The following is an 18,107-nucleotide window of genomic DNA, read 5'->3' on the forward strand; positions in this document are numbered from 1 at the left end:
AAAAAAAAAAAAAAAAAAAAAAGAGATTATGTTTCCCCTCAAAAAGCTTCTGACCTAGTTGGGTAGATAGAAATATATTTACTTTTTATAACAGGAGGTCCACATTAGATGATTTATAACCACACAATCTAGTGCTTGGCTCTAAAAGGAATACTATAGGAATTCAAATATGAAGCTCAGCATGGCTGCAGAACTCAATGAAGGTTTTATGAAATGGAGGGAATTCTTTGCTGGAACCTGAAGAAAGTGGTGAAATGGATAAGCAAAAATGAAAGACGTTGGCAAGTCCTAAAATGTTCCTTGATATTCTATCTCTCTTCTTGTATTTGTCGTTAGTGATGAGTGATTTCTGCTTTGAATAGCACAGTAATTGAGGTTTGACTTTCTTAGGCTTGGAGAATAATTTTCACCCCAATAGAGAGTAAATACCAACATTTAATGGGTACATTTACTATGTAACAGGTCCTGTGCTAGGAACTGAACATAAATCATTTAATCTGATCCTTAGACAAACCACTATGATTATGTCCACTCTACAGATAAGAAAACTGAACCCAGGCCAAGAACCAGTTGCTTCCTATCACACAACTGGAAACAGCTGATAGAAGAAATCAACCACCGATGCTTAGAAAATTTCGAAGAGCAAAAACAGACCCTCCAATTCCTTCTCAAATTTTTCATTTTAATGATAACACAGAGTTTACTTGACAGCAAAATTTACTCTGGTTAACCTAAGTTTTCATCTTTACATCCTATATCTAAGTTTTCAGAAGTCCAGATACGAGAAGATAAGAGAGCATGCTGGATATTTTCATTTAGCCCTTGATATAGTTTGACTGTGTCCCCACCCAAATCTCATCTTGAATTGTAGCTCCCACTATACCCACATGTTGTGGTAGGGACCTGGTGGGAGATAACTGCATAATGCAGGCAGTTTTCCCCTTACTGTTCTCATGGTGGTAAATAAGTCTTATAAGATCTGATGGCTTCATAAAGAGTTTCCCCTTATGCTTGACGCTCATTCTTTCTTGTCTGCTGCCACGTAAGACATGCCTTTCACCTTCTGCCATGATTGTGAGGCCTCCCCAGCCACATGGAGTTGTGAGTCAGTTAAACCTCTTTTTCTTTATAAATTACCCCATCTCATGTATATCTTTACCAGCAGCATGAAAACAGACTAACACAGCCCTTCAGATCCACTCACCACCCTTCATCCTGCTCTGTGCACCAACAGGTGATCTATGGAGCCTGCAGCAGCGCACCTCTCTTTAGCTTCCCAGAGAGGTTATCCAGCAGAATGCACTCACAGGGAATCAGGAAGGAGAGAGAGAGGTCAGGGTCTGCATTCTCCAGATACCCTCCCTGCTGGGCCACCTCAGGTTGGTGTCCTCTACTAAAGGTGGAAGATCTAGAGGATCCTAGTAAATCTCAATTTCTCTCTCTCTCTCTCTCTCTCTTTCTCTTTCTCTCTTTCTCTCTCTCTCCTCCCAACCCCTACCAATTCCCCTATTCTCCAATGTAATAATTTTTTCCTTTAACCTTTCCAGGCCTAAAAGTTTTCCTATCATCAGCCTCTATCACCCTTTGCTTCTTTTTCTATGCTCAAACATGTATACAGTCCTTTTACACCATAAAATGCAGCAATCCTACTTCTGGTATATATTCAAAGGGATTGAAATCAGTACATTGAAGACATACCTGCATTTCCCATGTTCATTTCAGCATTACTCACAATTGCCAAGATATAGAATAAACCTATGTGTCTATCAATGAATGAATAAATAAAGAAAATGTGGTACATATACACAATGGAATATTATTAAGCTATTTAAAAAAAAAAAAAAAAGGAGGAAATCTGGTCATTTGCTGCAACATGGATGAACCTGGAGGACATGATGCCAAGTGAAATAACCCAAGTACAGAAAGGCAAATACTGCATGATCTCACTTACATGTGGAATCTAAAACAGTTAAATTCACAGAAGCAGAACATAGAATGGTGGCTGCCAGGGCCTGGGAGGGTAGAATGAGGAAAGGGGAGATGTCTGTCAAATGCAGAGTTTTAGTTAAATAAGAGGAATAAGATTTTGAGATATCTTGCATAGGCTGGTGATTATAGTTAATAATAATGCGTATTTTTAAAAAGAGTCCCTTAAATTTTCCTCAATTACACAACTTAAGTTTTCTGCAATGAGCCTGACTAACATAGGCAATAAGTTTTTAAATTAGAATAGTGATATTTAAAATATAAGGAAAGGTCCAGATCTGAGGTACATTTTGGAAAAAGGAACATCATTGAATGAAATACTGAAAGAGGTAAGAAAAGCAGAATAATATCAAAAATCATCAAAGATTTTTGGGTCCAGGTAATCTAGAAAATGATAATACTGACAGAAATAGGAACATTATTAAAGGAAACTTAGGAGTTTTTCCTGTGAATATCTGTCTCTTCATTTGAATATCTGTTTGGGGAACTACAATTTTTCTGTTAAAAAGAAATAAGACAATATGATAAAATTAAGAGTCTACACCACTCCTACAAGTTCCCTTTACCAGAGCAATCTGTATCATAAATTGAATATGCATTCTTACAAACTATTTTTACATGCTATTTACAGAAATGTATATCCTGGCCCAAGGACATTATTATTCCTAACAATATAATTATAAAATGATATGTGGTTTATTTAGTAAATTACAAATCACTATTTCCATAATTTGGCAACTTAAAATTTTTACTCAAAATTATGTTTTGAAGATCTATCTATGTTGGCATATACACCTCTGTTTCATTTTTTTAACAGTTACACAATAATTGGTCATAATTGCTTTATCTGTTTGATTTATCTGTTCCTCTACCAACAAACTTTTCACTACAATGAACAATACTTCAGTGAACTTCCTTGTCTAAGTCATCTTAGGAGAATTTCTGTAGGGTTCCTGTGGCATTGCTGGGCCAAGAAAACCAAAATGAGTTTAGAAACCTTTATTTTTGAGGTATAGGCTATGCGATTGGGCATCAAAATGGAATTTTAACAGTACTCATTAGTAAATATAGGCCTAAAGGGAAAAGATAAAAGAACAAAGAAGAAACGAAGATAAAGATATCTGTTTGTAGTGATATTTCTATTTCTTTTTTCATCTAGGGGATGAAAATAGCACTGTTCATCAGGCCATAAACCAGGCACCCTACAATCATTATCTCATTTAGTTTTCACCTATACCCTTCAAGAGATAACTGACATTCACCAATGCCTCATTTTGGGTAATAGTTTCCACCTCCACTATAACTCCCTTTTCTTTTAATCAGAACAATACAACAGATAGGAAATTCCAACTGTTTGAAGTGTATCCTTTTTTAAAATCATCTTTTCCAACGTAAACAAAGAGTAAAGTCACTAATAAAGAAATAATGAGTAACTTGAAGGCAACAGGAAAAGTAGAAGCTGAATAATCCACAAAGTATCAACCCCTGGAGAAATCAGGAATTGACTCTACTTGAACTCTTAAAATTTATTTGTCCTCCCAGTGAGGGTTTGCTGGTTTGAGGCAAAAAGATCTCTTCTTCAATTAACTGAAGATGTCAAACTTGCATCAGAAACCGTCAATATCTCCTGGCAGTGAAATAAATTACGATTTACCCTAGATAAACACAGGCCACATTTATTAGAATCCTCATAATAAAGCTATACCATCAGGTAAAATAAACTATATTTTTCCAGAACATGATGGTTTTAAGACAAAGACAAAATATAAAAGAGAAAAAAATTCAGATATCCCTCCAACCTACTCAGAAAGGCTGTACCTAGAGGGCTTTGTGGTTTCCTTTTGTTTCCTGTTGTGTTACCTCTTCAACTTCATTCTACCATTAGCTCTTCAGATCAATAGCCCAAGGTTGGGCATGGAGGAGCTTCAGAGACAAGCAGCAGAAGCTAGTGTCTCTGGTGTCACTAAACTCTGAGTTGAGAATTGTTCTTGGTTTTTAGATACACAGTAAACTGTCTAGGAGCTAATATTTGCCAAATTTTCTTTCTCTGATGCCCATACTGAATAAATGGGGAAGATAATTTTCCTTAGGAGAGCTGTGTACAGAGTTAGCCTTAGGAATAGAGTTAGTAGTAATAAAACAATAACTAATGTTTTGCAGTAGTGTGCTATTTTATTTACTATTCACAACACTCTAGGAGGCAGCCATCACTAAGGCTCACTCACACAGCTGCCTAAGGATACAAAATGGGCAAATGACAAAGTTGAGACTGATATCCAGGGTTTCTGACTCATATCATTCTCCCACAGTACTATCCTGCCTAGCTTTTCATAGGTGCTTATTTGATATTTGCGAATAAAGGTCTCTCTTCGTTGTAATCCCACCTGTCTCCTACCCGCCTATCTGAATTGCCTGACATTCAACGATCAGCCATTCAGCCCTCTAGCAGAAGAAATTATTCCCTATGAAAGGGCAAATATCAGGGCCTAGTGTGGCAAGTCATGTCGGTAACAGCAGCACTTTGGAAGGTCAAGGCTGAAGGATCGCTTGAGACCAGGAGTTTGAGGCTCCAGTGAGCTATGAAGGCATCACTGCACTACAGCCTAAAATAAATAAATGAATTGAGTGCAAATATAAAGAGCCATACCTTAAAAAAAAGTTTAACCTAGTAATTCCATTCTTAGGAATAATTCGACAAAAGCAAACTACTAAATACATAAGCTGTGTGGTACTTTCTGTGATAACTAAAAGAAAAAGAAAGAAGGAATTAAAGAGGTCAGGAAAGAGATGGAAGACAGAGAAAACAATTTCTGGAAATAACCCAAATGCCCAAAAATGGGGAATAAACTGTAGTATATCGAAGGCTAGAACAGTGTTTTTCAAACTGTAGGCTGCAATTCATAAGGAGAGATGAAAATATTTCAGTTGATCAAAGTCAGCATTTTTTTTAAATTAAATGATTAAGAAAGAAAATACACCCCTCCCTCAGGATATTCACAGATTGGTTCCAGGACCCCCACATGTACCAAAATTCACACATACTCAAGTCCCACAGTTGGCCTAGTAGAACTTGGGTATAGGAAAATTTGGCCCTCCATATACTGAGTTTCACCTCCCGCCAATAATGTATTTTCATTTTCAATCCATAATTGGTTGAAAAAAGTCCACATGTAAGCGGACCTGTGCAATTCAAACCAGTGTTGTTCAAGGGTCAACTGTATTATAAAACAGAATAAAATGAAATAGAAAATATCAGACTACATCACTCCTTGTGAGGGTAAGAATTATCTCATAAAACCTTTACTTCTCAGCCAGGCGCAGTGACTCACGCCTATAATCCCAGCACTTTGGGAGGCCGAGGCGGGCAGATCACGACGCCAAGAGACCGAAAGAGATTGAGATCACCCTGGCCAACATGGTGAAACTCCATCTCTATTAATAATACAAAAATTAGCTGGGTCTAGTGGTGCACACCTGTAGTCCCAGCTACTCTGGAGGCTGAGGCACGAGAATCGCTTGAACTCAGGAGGCAGAGGTTGCAGTGAGTGCAGTGAGCCGAGATTGCGCCACTGCACTTCAGCCTGGTGACAGAGCGGGACACTGTCAAAAAAAAAAAAAAAAAAAAACCTTTATTTCTCTGTAAATATGAATGTGTTTATGTGTATGTATACCAAGTACAATGTAAAAGATCTTTCTTAGTATGGAAAATGACAAAAAAATTTGAAGTGCACTGGCCTAGGTTATTATTCATTCATTAGAATTTACTTGAGAGAAATTCTGGAGAAAATTTATAATAATGTTAAGGAAAAAGTTGGTCACAAAGTGGTGTAGATATTAGGATGGAAAATATAAAAAATATGAATGTGCATATGTAAATGACAAGAAAGGCATGAGAAAACAGTCATTGTTCTAAGAAGATGTATGTGATTATTACCCCTCATTTTATTTTTTATTTCTAATCTAAGACAAAAAGATCTACAATTAACTCTAGTTTAGACTGGCCTTAAAATCTGTTGATAATTCCAGCAAATAAAGCAAATCAGAATGCACTTCAAGCAAGCAAAGAATCAATCTACTGAGGATACTTATAAATGAAACTAGAACGCCAGATACATAAAATATGCCTGATAGATGGAACAAAACATTTCTAAGCCCAAGAGCATGTTTCTTTCTTTATACACATGCCAGTGCTGAGAGGGATAGCCAGCTGAATCATCTCTTGTTCATTTATACCTTAGCATTAGTTAGTGTACCTGGTCCCTTCCAATAAAAGAGTTAGATTGTGTCAAAAATAGATAAAACTGCTAATGGTGAGAAGAAATTGTAAAAAGAGGCATTAGAAGGTGCTAAGTTGTTTCTCTTCAGCATCTTCTAGTATCTCTTTTTAATTTATAATTTGCTTAAAATTGGCTGTTTCATAGAAAAGTATCTTGTGACCATCATAAAGATGAATGAGACCCATATCAAGTTAAAGTACTTCATGAAGCCACCATAGCTAGTCTGGAGTTACTCTGGGTAAGAAGCTAGACTTGGGGGCTGGATGAGGAAAGAAAGGGGCAAGGGAAATTGTTAATGAGGCTATAATCAGCGTAAGTGGAAACAGCTGGAGAAAGCAAACAACAAACTTGAGATTTCTTCTTACCCCTCCACACCACTATCTAATAGCATGAGAATGATCTGTGCTTTCAGACACTAAAAGCCGTAGATGCTTATCAACGAACTCAAATAATTTCAAGCTTTCATGGTGCTAGCTAGCCCACAGAATCTGAATTGATCTTGTTTGGCAATCAAATATTGAAGGCCAATCTGCATAAATTGTTACAATTTCTAAAGTACGTGGCAGGACGAGGTGTTCTGATCTCATATGCACTTATTTCCTTCTGGTCCTCATCACTTATTGAGAAAATACATTTGGTAAAGCTGATTTAAAGTGAGATTAAAAAATAATTGTAAATATTTTACACATTTATGAGATACATATGTGATATTTTGTTGCATGCATAGAATGTGTAATAATCAAGTCAGAGTATCTGGGGTATCCGTCACCTAGAATATTTATCATTTCTATGTGTTGGGAACGTTTCTAGCTACTTTAAAATGTATGTTACAACCTGGACATAGTAGCTCATACCTGTAATCCCAATATTTTGGGAGACCAAGGCAGGAGGATTGCTTGAGGCCAGGAGTTCAACCAGCCTGGGCAACATAGCAAGATCTTGTCTCTACAAAAAGAAAAAAAAATTAAAAATTAGCCAGGCATGGTGGCCTGCACCTGTAGTCCCAGCTATGTGGGGGGGGCTGAGGCAGGAGGATTCCTTGAGCCAGGAGGTCAGGGTAGCAGTGAACCATGATGGTGCCACTGCTCTCCAGCCTGGGCCACAATGAGAACCTGTCACCTCCCCCAAAAAAGAAAGAAATATATATCACATTATTGCTAATTATAGTCACCCTATTCTGCAATCAAACATTAGAACTAAAAGAGAGGATTTTTAAATTAGTAATGCTAAAAGAGGTGGTCAATACTAAGAGAAAATACTAAAGGTTTTTTGGAAGATGTACCACTCTTAACAACAGGAAAAAATAAACTCAGTCTCTCTTTATGTGGCACAATTAAGATGTACCACCACTCCCAGATCAGGATCAGGAAAAAAGGTCATCATGACCTTAATATGGGGTAGGCAGACAGGAACAAATTATTGAAAGTTACTCCACAGATCCGATGCCTCCTCAAAAGGTAAAATAATGAACAAAGTACATTTGTCTTCTCTAAATTTCCTTTAGATTGTGGTAATACAGACATTAACAACATATCCTATATAGAAGAGAGCAAACAGAAAGGCCATCGCTTCTTTACAAGCTAATTTTAAAAGATGCTGAATGGACATTTCTGAGATCCCACTTCATCTGTAGATTCTTGGTGGTAATTTCATCAGCTAATTTCTTGGGTGGAAGCTGGGAGATGTCCCACACTTAAACTGAGGAACCAAATACCTAAAACCAAGACTGAGCTTTCTTTCCTCTTACACCACTGAACTTTTTGATCTAGGACAGATTTTACCCATGAATAAAGAGAAAATTACTCCCACTGGGGAAGGATGAAGTTTTTGAGTGAGTAAGGTACCATGCAGAGTTTGCAATGGCAGAATCAAAGCTTTTATATTTTCTATCACACCCCTATGTCATCTACAGTTACAAAATTCTGGGACAAAAGAAAAAGGAAATGAGTCTAGACTACCATGTGGTGAAAGTACCTCTAAATTCTAGTATAATTCCCCACATTTAAGGCAAGATGCTAGAAAAACACAACTTCATCCAAGGTTAAGTGTAACTGTCCGCATGATGTTTAGAATCCTTAATGTATTGCCCTTATTGACCAAGTTACTGACTAGCACCAGCTAATGCAAACTATCGTTTGCATTTTATAATACATTACATTTTATAAATACTTAAAGTGGCCAACATAAAAATTAATGAGACTCATATCAGGTTAGACCACTTCATAAAGCTACCTCAGCTGATCTGGAGTTACTTTGGGTAAGGAGAGGCTAAACTGGAGGTCGTGGGACACTGGGGAGTATGTTTAGCTTCTTCGTTAACATTACATAACAGAGAAGTATTTAAGAAAACATTAAACCTAATTTGTCCATGTGCATTAGACACACCCATGAACACACAAGTTCAGTTCACAAATGAGAACATCAACTGCCTTTTAAAAATTCAACAGCCGTTCATGCCAAAAATTCTCAATAAATTTGGTATTGAACATATCTCAAAATAATAAGAGCTATTTATGAAAAACCCACAGCCAATATCATATTGCATGGGCAAAAACTGGAAGTATTTCCCTTGAAAACTGGCACAAGACAGGGATGCCCTCTCTCACCACTCCATTCAACATAGGGTTGGAAGTTCTGGCCAGGACAATCAGGCAAGAGAAAGAAATAAAGGGTATTCAATTAGGAAAAGAGGAAGTCAAATTGTCCCTGTTTGCAGATGACAAGTTTGTGTATTTAGAAAATCCCATCGTCTCAGCCTAAAATCTTCTTAAGCTGATAAGCAACTTCAGCAAAGTCTCAGGATACAAAATCAATGTGCAAAAATCACAAGCATTCCTATACACCAAAAACAGACAAACAGAGAACCAAATCATGAATGAAATCCCATTCACAATTGCTTCAAAGAGAATAAAATACCTAGGAACCCAACTTACAAGGGATGTGAAGGACCTCTTCAAGGAGAACTACAAACCACTGCTCAATGAAATAAAAGAGGACACAAACAAATGGAAGAACATTCCATGCTCATGGATAGGAAGAATCAATATCGTGAAAATGGCCATACTGCCCAAGGTTATTTATAGATTCAATGCCATCCCCATTAAGCTACCAATGACTTTCTTCACAGAATTGGAAAAAACTACTTTAAAGTTCATATGGAACCAAAAAAGAACCCACATTGCCAAGACAATCCTAAGCCAAAAGAACAAAGTTGGAGCATCACACTACCTGACTTCAAACTATACTACAAGGTTACAGTAACCAAAAGAGCATAGTACTGGTACCAAAACAGACATATAGACCAATAGAAAAGAACAGAGCCTTCAGAAATAATACCACACATCTACAGCCATCTGATATTTGACAAACCTCACAAAAACGAGAAATGGGGAAAGGATTCCCTATTTAATAAATGGTGCTGGGAAAACTGGCTAGCCATACGTAGAGGCTGAAACTGGATCCCTTCCTTACACCTTATACAAAAATTAATTCAAGATGGATTAGAGACTTAAATGTTGGACCTAAAACCATAAACACCCTAAAAGAAAACCCAGGCAATACCATTCAGGACATAGGCATGGGCAAGGACTTCATGACTAAAACACCAAAAGCAATGGAACAAAAGCCGTAATTGACAAATGGGATCCAATTAACCTAAAGAGCTTCTGCACAGCAAAAGAAACTACCATCAGAGTGAACAGGCAACCTACAGAATGGGAGAAAATTTTTGCAATCTATCCATCTGACAAAGTACTAATATCAAGAACCTACAAAGAACTCAAACAAATTTACAAGAAAAAAACAAACAACCCTATCAAAAAGTAGGCAAAGGATATGTAAGAGACACTTCTCAAGAGAAGACATTTATGCAGCCAACAGACACATGAAAAAATGCTCATCATCACTTGCCATCAGAGAAATGAAAATCAAAACCACAATGAGATACCATCTCACACCAGTTAGAATGACAATCATTAAAACGTCAGGAACAACAGGTGCTGTAGAGGATGTGGAGAAATAGGAACACTTTTACACTGTTGGTGGGAGTGTAAACTAGTTCAACCATTGTGGAAGACAGGGTGGCGATTCCTCAAGGATCTAGAACTAGAAATACCATTTGACCCAGCCATCCCATTGCTGGGTATATACCCAAAGGATTATAAATTATGCTGCTATAAAGACACATGCACACGTATGTTTATTGCGGCACTATTCACAATAGCAAAGACTTGGAACCAACCTAAAAGTCCTTCAATGACAGACTGGATTAAGAAAATGTGGCACATATACACCATGGAATACTATGCAGCCATCAAAAAGGATGAGTTCATGTCCTTTGCAGGGACATGGATGAAGCTAGAAACCATCATTCTCAGCAAACTATCGCAAGAACAGAAAACCAAACACTGCATGTTTTCACTCATAGGTGGAAATTGAACAATGAGAACATTTGGACACAGGAAGGGGAACATCACACACCGAGGCCTGTTGTGGGGTTGGGGGAGCGGGGAGGGATAGCATTAGGAGATATACCTAATGTAAATGACAAGTTAATGGGTGCAGCACACCAATATGGCACATGTATACCTATATAACAAACCTGCACGTTGTGTACATGTACCCTAGAACATAAAGTATAATAAAAATATACATTTTCAACTTATTTAAAATATGTATGCTTTTTTTCTGAGGGAAAATATCTAGTCCTTGTGACACAGGAAGCGGCAGGGAAGCGCTGCGTAGAAAAAGGCAGGGTCCTTGGCTAGGGCTCTTCCCTTCTGGCCTGTGCCCACTGACCTAGGTGAGGACAGGCACTCCTGCTTTTGCGCCCAAATGTTGCATTTTTCCAAGACCACCCTGGCGCACCACACCCCCCATGCTGTGCCTATAAAAACCCCAAGACCATAACGGGCACAAATACAGACAGCTGGACCTCGAGAGGAGCAGAGGAAGGGAAGAGCACACCGACAGGCACCAGTGGACTCCGGGGGGCCATCAAAGGCAGGACAACACGGAATTCCGCTGGGGGTGGCCAGACTCCAGGGGAAGATCACCTTCCCACTCCATCCCCCTTCTGTCCTCCCCATTTACCTCACTGAGAGCTACTTCTACTCAATGAAACCTTGCACTCTTTCTCCAAGCCTGGGTGTGATTTTCCCAGTACACAAAAGCAAGAACCCCGGGATACAGAAAGCCCTCTGCCCTTGCAATAAGGCAGAGGGTCTAATTGAGCTGATTAACACAAGCAGCCGGAGGATGGCTACACTGAAAGAATGCACTGTAACACATACTCGGGGCTTCAGGAGCTGTAGACAATCAACCCTAGATCTGCCCTGGGGTCAGAGCCCAAAAAGGCTCCTCAGGACCTGCCACTCTGCGTGTTCCTCCGAGGGATTTGAGCAAGCCACACCCTCATCGCACCCACTGCGAGGGGAATAAGGGAACTTTTCTCATTTACCTGGACTAGCTGAGCAGATTGATTATTTATTTCCTTGCTAATTTTTCATTTTTTTAATGAATTATATTCTTTCCATATTTGAGTCTAATTTCTGAATGAAATGGTCTTATGTTTTATTCTCAATACCTTGATGCTGAAACTTTCTTGATACCAAACTACATTCAAAAAATATACCACCAAAAAACTATTTTGTAAACAAATGACTAAACTGGGGCATATTTGCCATTTGGGCTGGCAGATTTTCTACTGTAGAGCTCTATCAGTTCTGGTTTTTAAACATTGGACTCTGGAAATAAAAAAATCAGGCATTTGATTGAACACAAATAAATGCAAGTTATTGATATTTTTCATGACCCCCTAATTTGCAGAGCTTTATGCTTTTCAAAATGTCCCCAAACCCATTACATGATTATGTCACTTGATTCCCACATATGTTTATGAGGTAGATCAGGCCACAGTTAACATCATCCCCAATTTATATATGAGGATCCTGAGACACAAAGAGGTCGTGTGACCTATACAATGTCACACAGAGAGTTAACATAGAAGAGGGATCAACACAGATCTCCTGGTTGCTAATTTGTTTTCTACCACGTCACTTCACTCCCCAACATCAACAGCCACATCTCTTTAGTGTGTTCAAGAAATGCAGGTAAGAACAGTGATTATTATTCCCTTGGATTCTCCTCTCTGCATTGTGCAGAGCAAGCAGTTTCGAGCTACTAACATACATAGTTGCTTTCCTGTAATGTTTTCCCCTAGAAGCCCTGAAATTTTCAAAAAAGTTATCTATTGCTAGATGGAGGTGTGAAGAAGCTTGTGGTTTTATCTTCCCATATCCCAGCTTGATCTATTAAATTTTGAGCTCAGTGCTTCTTTAAAGGTGTTTAAAATTCAGTGCTCAAATCCCAAATTGCTCAAGGGTCAGCAAGTCAAATTCATTTACACTTTATCCCCAAGTTTCTTTCCTTTTTATCCTTTCTTTTATATGAAAAGCAATCCAGTGACCCATGCTTTTCACTCAGAGGCTCTTTGGTCTGTACTTTAATCACTTCTTATCTGGTATTTTCACTATAGGGTATCACGCTGAAAATAAGTACTATACAACTATTTACTTCTCACTGGACAATTCCAGCAATTTCTATCAGGTCAGTTCAATACTTAGTGAGATTGGCAGTTATCAAATCATGAGTCCAAATCTGTCACCACTTGGAAGATAAATAAGGTCAGGGATGTGGGATTGCAAAAAACAAAGGAAATCTATTTGAGACTTTTTATAAAACAGTTTGCAAACAGCTAATGAATACTAGGTGAACAAAACAAAACCCTACTTACAATTATACATGGAAAAGTCTACAGTCATTAAAGACAATGGCATAGATCTATGTTTACTGACATAAGATATTCATAACATTTTATAGAAGTGTAGATAATGCAACTGCATCTTAAATTTTATCCATGTGTAGAAGAAAATCTGGAAAGTGTAATTGTCTCTAAGCAGGGGAATTATGGAATTTTTGTATTTTTAAATTTTTGTTTATATTTTCTAGTTTTTCTCTAATGAGTTTATCTTTCTTACTTTATAAATCAAAGCCTGTCTGTGGAAATTTAACTAAAGCAAAGGTTAATAGGGCCATGGACCTCCCTTTCCGTCTTTCAAATGAGTTACAGAATGCAACAAGTGTAAAGGAAAAAATCTCTTAGGACAAAAATGACAAATTATTCCTGGGAAGGATTTAAATTATGATACATGCTAATTAATACTCAAGAAATTAAGTAAGCAGGGACTTAAGGGCAGCTTCTTCCTCATCTTTTCTGGAACTTGTTTTCTTAGTTCTCTTCCTTTTGGGGAGGGGAAGCAAATAGGTGGCTTAGTAAGATAGAGGCCTGGGCTTAGAGTCAGAAGGCCTTGGTTACCTTGTTAGTCTCTCCTCTTAATTGGGTAGGATTCACCAGCTCTCTGAGTTTTGATTTCTTCATCAAGAATGAAGACAATAATACCTAATTCAGGTAAGAATTCCCTGAGAAAATATGTGTGAAAATTTGGAGCATGGAGTTAGAAATCAAAAACTGTAACTTAAACATGAATCTCTCCCCTGATTCTCACACTGGTTTTCTGCTCTGTCTGAAATAAAAACAGATACATTAAGTACTCAGGTTCTCAGATCTCATTTCCATTGGCTGCATGGTTCTAATTGGTATTCAAGCTGAGATGGCATGACAGCTAGGCCTTTCTAATCATCCTATTATGCCAAAGAAGACTTGGTTCCCACCAAGAGACTGTGACTATTCTGAACTTTTTTAAACATTCAAAACAAGGCATGAATAGGTGTCTTTGACGCAGGATTCTCAGCTTGAACCTAAGCTGTGTCCACCGTTAACATTCATGGTCAGGACATATCAGGGTAGATCTGGCAGATAATAGGGTAGGGTAGATGAGAATTCATTTGCATGAGTAAATAAGACCCTCCTCTCCCTACAAGACATAGGAGTGTTCTCCTGAGTTCTCTTTATACTCTTGACCATCATCATCTCTAGCTTTGCCTCTCTTTATTTAGAGAGATAAAAGAAGATATTGCATGCTTGAAAAAAGGAACAGGATACATGAAAAAGAAACAGAGAACAAAAAAGAATCATGAAGATTTAAGTGTGATTATCCACATTTAAAATGCAATAAAAGAGGTTAGTGATTCAATCAAGGAAACTCCAAAATATACAGCCAAAAAGAAAAAATCAAAGAAATGGAAATAAAAGAGGAAAAAATAAGAAAATTAGAGAATGAATCCAGGAAGTCTAACATTAGTTCCAGAGAGAGGTACTGCTAGTTTTTCTGAAGAGCCTTTTAGTACTATTTAAATATTTTAAATGTGTACCTGTATTGCTTTAATAAAACAGAAATTAGTTTTCAAGTATTATTTGTACTTATTGTATCCACTTTGTCACTTCTAATTTACTCATTAAACACACCATAGTAATTACACTTACTGAAGTCAACATGGATTTTCTAAACGCCAAATCTAGTGGGCAGCTTCCAATACTCATACTACTTGAGAACTAAGTACCATTTGTCACGTAATCACTCCCCAACCCTCCCTTAATTTCTAGAATGCCACTCTTCTTTAGTTCTCCTTCTCCAAGAGCTCAACATCCCATTGCTGTTTTTTCTTCTACATTACATTAAACTTTTATGTCCCATCTTGATACTTATTCTCCTTTTACTCTACACACGTGCTGGATAGCCTTACTCCTAAGTTTTGATTTCCAATCTGTAAGTCAATAATTGCCAAATCTGTATCCCATGAGCTTGATTTCCAGCTGTCTACATCTTTATGTGATGTCCTACATACACCTCAAACACAGCATACACAATATTGATTTCATTATTTACCTATTTTCCTCCACTCCCCAATCCCAAATCCACCCAATCTGCTACATTTTTCATTCCAGCTTAATGGCCTGACCAAGCTAAAAACCTTAAGGTCACTCTCAACTCCTTCCTCAACCTTCAGATCAGAAAGAGCTATAAGTCTGGACTGCTCTCTCCACCTACGTTGTCACTACCTTATCTTAAGCTTATCGTTTATCTTCAGATGCTATTCTCTTCCTATCCAGTCCATCCTCTGCATTACTGCCTGTTATATTCCTTAAAACCATATCTGCTCCTGCCTAAAAGCTTTCAACAGCTCATTATCAGTAACATTTTCTTTGCTTGTCATTAGAGGCCTTCACAGTCTGACTATGACCCATGTTCCAGACAATGTGCCTTAATACAGAACCTCCGCCCCAGACACACTGGATTCTTCACTGGTCCTGAATGCCTCAGGCTCTTTCATCACTTCACCTGGTCCAACTGCCTGGAATTCCCCACCTTGATTTCTTCAACTGGAAAACTTACTAATTCTTCAAGGCCTTACTGAAATATCACATTATCTATAAAGCCATGCAGGGAAAATTCTTCTTCAGTGTTCCCAATATCCTGATATCCTATGTTGTTATCTCCTGCAGCATTGTGAGTCAGACTTTGGATCTCTAGCAAGAGGCCACACACACATACACACACACACATACACGTGCACACGCGCGCACACACACACACACACACACCCCTCCAAGGTCTCATGTATTTAGCTTGCAGTAAGTACAAAACTTAACAGAAGTGGCTGCACAGAGTAGAGGCACATGCAGGAAGTCTTTCTTTGGTTCTTGGTTCCCCACAGGTTGTGCAGCTGCCACTGCCACTGTCCATTTAGGTAGGGTATGGCCATGTTTGAGAAAAAAGTGGCAATACTGTTACACCATCACTCCTTTATACTCTGACTTATAGCATCATCCACCTATAAGCTTCCTTTTTAGGAAATGTTAACAAACAGCAGACCCTCCTGATTCTTAATTTAGCCCCTGTGCAGACATATCCTCACAGAGGAGAGAAAGCTGAGCCAGGGCTCAATGTTCCTGAATAATGTCTCTGCCTGCATACTTCCAGTCACAGGAAGTCCATCTTCCCACACCTCTACTATTAAAGTTGCCAATTTTGTATTATAATTTATTTATGTCTCTGTCTTTAGCACTGAACTGTGAGCTTTCTGAAACCAAAAGCCATATAGTATTCATATTTGTATACTCAGTGACAAGCCCAGCATTGGGTACCTAGTAGGACACACAATAAATTTTGTTAGATGAGCCAGCCTAAAACACCTTTCAAAATCTGGTTTTCTGAAAGCTTGTTAGATCTCACAATCTATTTGTAATCCTGAGCTTCTATAACTTGGTGAAGGATACACACTGTACAAAAAGATATTTCAAAGAAGTAATATTGGGCAGCTAAAATTACAGGTTATTTGTGATGGTCTTGTACAATTCTGACCTAAAATACCATCTTCTTTGTCTACCTGTTGGGAAAATAATCATGATACTGCCCGGCCTCCTGGAGTCACAATTACCCCTATGGGAAATTCAAGGCCAAACAGTCAGCCTAAAAAGGAAAGGGTCCCTCTCTCACCACAGATATCAGATAGAGATTGTCTGGAGGAGGGGATTTCCAGGATGCTACCAGGAAGAGGTTTGGGCAAAGTGACTTATGAGGTCACTCCAGCTGGGCTGGCTGGACTGCTGGTTCTACACTCTACCCCTCCTTCAGCAAGACCTCCAACTTATGGTGTCAGGAAAAGTATACCGTTTTGTATTAGATGCACCTGAAGTCTCATTTTGGTTCCACAATTTACTAATTGAATGACCATGGCAAACTGCCAAAATTCCATGAACTTCTATTTTCTCGTCGGTAAGATGCAGGATAATTGTGAGGGCATAAGATAAAGTATTTCACATACCTAACCTAGTATCAACTTTGTGCTAGGTAAATAATAGCTGATAACAGATAGGAAATAACTGAACTAGAAGAAGAACTTATTTTATGGGATAGAAAAACACTGGAGCAGACTTCAGACCAGGGTAATAAACAGCAGCAACACTGTGACCCTGGGCTAATTACATAATCTTTCAAGGATACAGCTTCCTCAACTATAAATCCAGGAAATTTGACTTGACAATTAAGTTTTTTTCCAGCCATTATTAACATTCTAGATTTCATGCATCTAGGGGATCCCCAATTTCAAAAAGAACGTAATTTTTAACAATAAAACAATAGAGGCCAGAATGATTAAATGAGCTCTCCAAGGTCAAATAGCTAATAAATTACAGAAGATGGGAGCTAAGATATATTATCTTTACTATGTACTAGGTTCCATGCATTATTCTTGGATCTCACTTAATCTTCTTATAATAGGTATTATAGTCTCTTTGTTTTATGTTTTTAGCAAGGCTACCAACCCTTTAAAAATGATAGTTGTGTTGTTTATGATTAGTAGAACTGGTGATGTCCACTTAAGGTAGACCTTCTTTTTTTCTGTCAAGAACCACCACTGAGGCTCCTTCAAATTAGACATAATTTGAAAAGTAAACACATGCTCTAAAAGTTAAAGATATAGTTACCATATGACCTAGCAATTTCATTCCTAGGTATATACCCAAAAGAAGTGAAAATAAGGATTCAAACAAATGCTTATATATGCATATTCATAGCAGCAGCACTATTTTTTTTTTATTTAAGTTCAGGGGTACGTGTGCATGTTTGTTTTATATGTAAACTAGTGTCATGGGGATTATGTACAGATTATTTTGTCACCCAGGTATTAAGCCTAGCTAGTAGTACCCATTAGTTATTTTTCCTGATCCTCTCCCTCCTCCCATCCTCCTCCCTCTGATAGGCCCCAGTGTATGTTGTTCCCCTCTATATGTCCATGTGTTCTCATCATTCAGCTCCCATTTATAAGTGAGAACATGTGGTATTTGTTTTCTGTTCCTGTGTTAGTTTGTTAAAAATAATGGCC

This window comes from Colobus angolensis, unplaced genomic scaffold (genome assembly GCF_000951035.1).
Source record: "Colobus angolensis palliatus isolate OR3802 unplaced genomic scaffold, Cang.pa_1.0 Scaffold160, whole genome shotgun sequence".
Lineage (NCBI taxonomy): Eukaryota > Metazoa > Chordata > Mammalia > Primates > Cercopithecidae > Colobus > Colobus angolensis.